Below are 4995 nucleotides of genomic sequence, written 5' to 3'. Positions count from 1 at the left end.
ATACCGAAAGACAAAGGGAATGCTATACGGGATTATATGAATCCTTGGCACAGAGGTACAACCGATAAGATCTTCGTAGAATATGTAGGATCCAACATGGACATCCAGGTCCCGCTATTGGTTATTGACCGAGGAGTGCCTCGGGTCATGTCTGCATAGTTCTCGAACCCGCAGGGTCTGCACACTTAAGGTTCGATGATGTTTTAGTATAGTTGAGTTATATGCGTTGGTGACCAAAGGTTGTTCGGAGTCCCAGATGAGAACACGGACGTCACGTGGGTTTCCGGAATGGTTCAGAAACGAACATTGATATACAGAATGGTTTCATTTGGTCACCGGAAAGTTTTCGGGCATTACCGGCAGTGAACCGGGAGTGACGAATGGGTTCTAGGTATTCACCGGGTGGGGCCCACCGACCTGGGAGTGAGCCCAGTAACCCTAGGATGGCGCACCATCCCTTAGTAGGCTGGTGAGGCCAGCCCAAGAGGGCTATGGTGCCACAAGTGGAAAAAACCAAAGGAAAAGAAAAAACAAGGAAAGAGGGAGGTGGGAAGGAGAGTGGACTCCTTCCCCCAAACGGAATTGGGGTGGGAGTCCACCACCTTCTCTTGCCGGCGCCCTTGGGGCTCCCTTGAGCCCCAAGGCTAGCCCCTCCCCTCCTCCTATATATATTGGTGGTTTTAGGGCTTTTTGAGACACAACTTTGCCACGTGCAACTCAAACCTATACCACGTAGTTCTTCCTCTAGATCGGATTTCTGCGGAGCTCGGGCGGAACCCTGCAGGAGTAGATCATCACCACCACCGGCGCGCTGTCACGCTGCCAGAGAACTCATCTACTTCTCCGTCTCTCTTGCTGGATCAAGAAGGCCGAGATCGTCATCGAGCTGTACGTGTGCGGAATGCGAAGGTGCCGTCCATTCGACGTTAGATCGAAATGGATCGTGGGACGGATCTTGGGGCGACGGTGATTTGGATCACGAAGTTGTACCACTACATTAGTCGTGTTTCTCAACGCTTCCCGCTTAGCGATCTACAAGGGTATGTGGATCCAATCTCCCTCTCGTAGATGAACATCACCATGATAGGTCTTCATGTGCGTAGGAAATTTTTTGTTTCCCATGCAACGTTCCCCAACAACGAGTTCCAAGCAAGATACGGTGGTTGACTCCATAAGAGAGGTCAAATACATTGCGGCTTGTGAAGTCGCAAAGGAAGGTGTTTGGATTGGGAAGTTCCTAGTGGATCTTGGTGTTGGGGAACGTCGCATGGGAAACAAAAATTTTCCTACGCGCACGAAGACCTATCATGGTGATGTCCATCTACGAGAGGGGATGAGTGATCTACGTACCCTTGTAGATCGTACAGCAGAAGCGTTATAGAACGCGGTTGATGTAGTGGAACGTCCTCACGTCCCTCGATCCGCCCCGCGAACAATCCCGCGATCAGTCCCACGATCTAGTACCGAACGGACGGCACCTCCGCGTTCAGCACACGTACAGCTCGACGATGATCTCGGCCTTCTTGATCCAGCAAGAGAGACGGAGAGGTAGAAGAGTTCTCCGGCAGCGTGACGGCGCTCCGGAGGTTGGTGATGATCTTGTCTCAGCAGGGCTCCGCCCGAGCTCCGCAGAAACACGATCTAGAGGAAAAACTATGGAGGTATGTGGTCGGGCAGCCGTGAGAAAATCGTCTCGAATCTGCCCTAAAAGCCCCATATATATAGGAGGAGGGAGGGGGACCTTGCCTTGGGGTCCAAGGGATCCCCAAGGGGTCGGCCGAGCCAGGGGGGAGGACTCTCCCCCCCCCCCCAAACCGAGTCCTACTTGGTTTGGTGGGAGGGAGTCCTTCCCCCTTCCCACTTCTTCCTTTTTTTTCTTTCCTTTGATTTTTTTCTCTCTTGGCGCATAGGGGATTGGTGGGCTGTCCCACCAGCCCACTAAGGGCTGGTGTGACCCCCCCAAATGCCTATGGTCTTCCCCGGAGTGGGTTGCCCCCCTCCGGTGAACTCCCGGAACCCATTCGTCATTCCCGGTACATTCCCGGTAACTCCGAAAACCTTCCGGTAATCAAATGAGGTCATCCTATATATCAATCTTCGTTTCCGGACTATTCCGGAAACCCTCGTGACGTCCGTGATCTCATCCGGGACTCTGAACAACATTCGGTAACCAACCATATAACTCAAATACGCATAAAACAACGTCGAACCTTAAGTGTGCAGACCCTGCGGGTTCGAGAACTATGTAGACATGACCTGAGAGACTCCTCGGTCAATATCCAACAGCGGGACCTGGATGCCCATATTGGATCCTACATATTCTACGAAGATCTTATCGTTTGAACCTCAGTGCCAAGGATTCGTATAATCCCGTATGTCATTCCCTTTGTCCTTCGGTATGTTCCTTGCCCGAGATTCGATCGTCAGTATCCGTATACCTATTTCAACCTCGTTTACCGGCAAGTCTCTTTACTCGTTCCGTAATACAAGATCCCGCAACTTACACTAAGTTACATTGCTTGCAAGGCTTGTGTGTGATGTTGTATTACCGAGTGGGCCCTGAGATACCTCTCCGTCACACGGAGTGAAAAATCCCAGTCTTGATCCATACTAACTCAACTAACACCTTCGGAGATACCTGTAGAGCATCTTTATAGTCACCCAGTTACGTTGCGACGTTTGATACACACAAAGCATTCCTCCGGTGTCAGTGAGTTATATGATCTCATGGTCATAGGAATAAATACTTGACACGCAGAAAACAGTAGCAACAAAATGACACGATCAACATGCTACGTCTATTAGTTTGGGTCTAGTCCATCACGTGATTCTCCCAATGACGTGATCCAGTTATCAAGCAACAACACCTTGTTCATAATCAGAAGACACTGACTATCATCGATCAACTGGCTAGCCAACTAGAGGCATGCTAGGGACGGTGTTTTGTCTATGTATCCACACATGTAAATGAGTCTTCATTCAATACAATTATAGCATGGATAATGAACTATTATCTTGATACAGGAATTATAATAATAACTATACATTTATTATTGCCTCTAGGGCATAATTCCAACAGTCTCCCACTTGCACTAGAGTCAATAATCTAGCCCTCACATCACCATGTGAATTACATTGTAATAAATCTAACACCCATACAGTTCTGGTGTCGATCATGTTTTGGCCGTGGAAGAGGCTTAGTCAGCGGGTCTGCTACATTCAGATCCGTGTGCACTTTGCATATATTTACGTCCTCCTCCTCGACGTAGTCGCGGATGAGGTTGAAGCGTCGTTTGATGTGTCTGGTCTTCTTGTGAAACCTTGGTTCCTTTGCTAAGGCAATGGCACCAGTGTTGTCATAGAACAAGGTTATTGGATCCAGTGCACTTGGCACCACTCCAAGATCCGTCATGAACTGCTTCATCCAGACACCCTCCTTAGCCGCCTCCGAGGCAGCCATGTACTCCGCTTCACATGTAGAATCTGCTACGACGCTTTGCTTGGAACTGCACCAGCTTACTGCACCCCCATTAAGAATAAATACGTATCCGGTTTGCGACTTAGAGTCGTCCGGATCTGTGTCAAAGCTTGCATCGACGTAACCTTTTACGGCAAGCTCTTCGTCACCTCCATACACGAGAAACATCTCCTTAGTCCTTTTCAGGTACTTCAGGATATTCTTGACCGCCGTCCAGTGATCCACTCCTGGATTACTCTGGAACCTACCTGCCATACTTATGGCCAGGCTAACATCCGGTCTAGTGCACAGCATTGCATACATGATAGAGCCTATGGCTGAAGCATAGGGGACGGAGCGCATATGCTCTCTATCTTCATCAGTTGCTGGGCACTGAGTCTTACTCAATCTCGTACCTTGTAACACAGGCAAGAACCCTTTCTTGGACTGTTCCATTTTGAACCTCTTCAAAACTTTATCAAGGTATGTGCTTTGTGAAAGTCCTATCAGGCGTTTTGATCTATCCCTATAGATCTTAATGCCTAGAATGTAAGCAGCTTCTCCTAGGTCCTTCATAGAGAAACTTTCATTCAAGTAACCTTTTATTCTTTCCAAAAGCTCTACGTTGTTTCCAATCAGTAATGTGTCATCCACATATAATATTAGAAACGCCACAGAGCTCCCACTCACTTTCTTGTAAATACAAGATTCTCCAACCACTTGTATAAACCCAAATGCTTTGATCACCTCATCAAAGCGTTTGTTCCAACTCCGAGATGCTTGCACCAGTCCATAAATGGATCGCTGGAGCTTGCACACCTTGTCAGCATTTTTAGGATCGACAAAACCTTCGGGTTGCATCATATACAACTCTTCCTTAAGGAAACCGTTAAGGAACACCGTTTTGACATCCATCTGCCAGATTTCATAATCGAAAAATGCAGCTATTGCTAACATGATTCTGACGGACTTAAGCATCGCTACGGGAGAGAAAGTCTCATCATAGTCAATTCCTGGAACTTGTGAAAAACCCTTTGCCACAAGTCGAGCTTTACAAACGGTCACATTACCGTCAGCGTCCGTCTTCTTCTTAAAGATCCATTTGTTCTGAATAGCCTTGCGGCCCTCAGGCAGCATCTCCAAAGTCCACACTTTGTTCTCATACATGGATCCTATCTCGGATTTCATGGCTTCTAGCCATTTGTTGGAATCTGGGCCCACCATTGCTTCTTCATAATTTGCAGGTTCATTGTTGTCTAACAACATGATTGATAAGACGGTATTACCGTACCACTCTGGAGCAGCGCGTGATCTCGTCGACCTGCGTGGTTCAACAGAAACTTGAACTGGAGTTTCATGATCATCATCATTAACTTCCTCCTCAACCGGCGTCGCAATGACAGAGGTTTCCCCTTGCCCTGCGCCACCATCCAGAGGGATGAGGGGTTCGACAACCTCGTCAAGTTCTATCTTCCTCCCACTCAATTCTCTCGAGAGAAACTCCTTCTCGAGAAAAGTTCCGTTCTTCGCAACAAACA

Source organism: Hordeum vulgare, chromosome 1H (genome assembly GCF_904849725.1).
Source record: "Hordeum vulgare subsp. vulgare chromosome 1H, MorexV3_pseudomolecules_assembly, whole genome shotgun sequence".
Lineage (NCBI taxonomy): Eukaryota > Viridiplantae > Streptophyta > Magnoliopsida > Poales > Poaceae > Hordeum > Hordeum vulgare.
The sequence above is the reverse complement of the archived record's forward strand: the minus strand, read 5'-3'. Positions refer to the sequence as shown.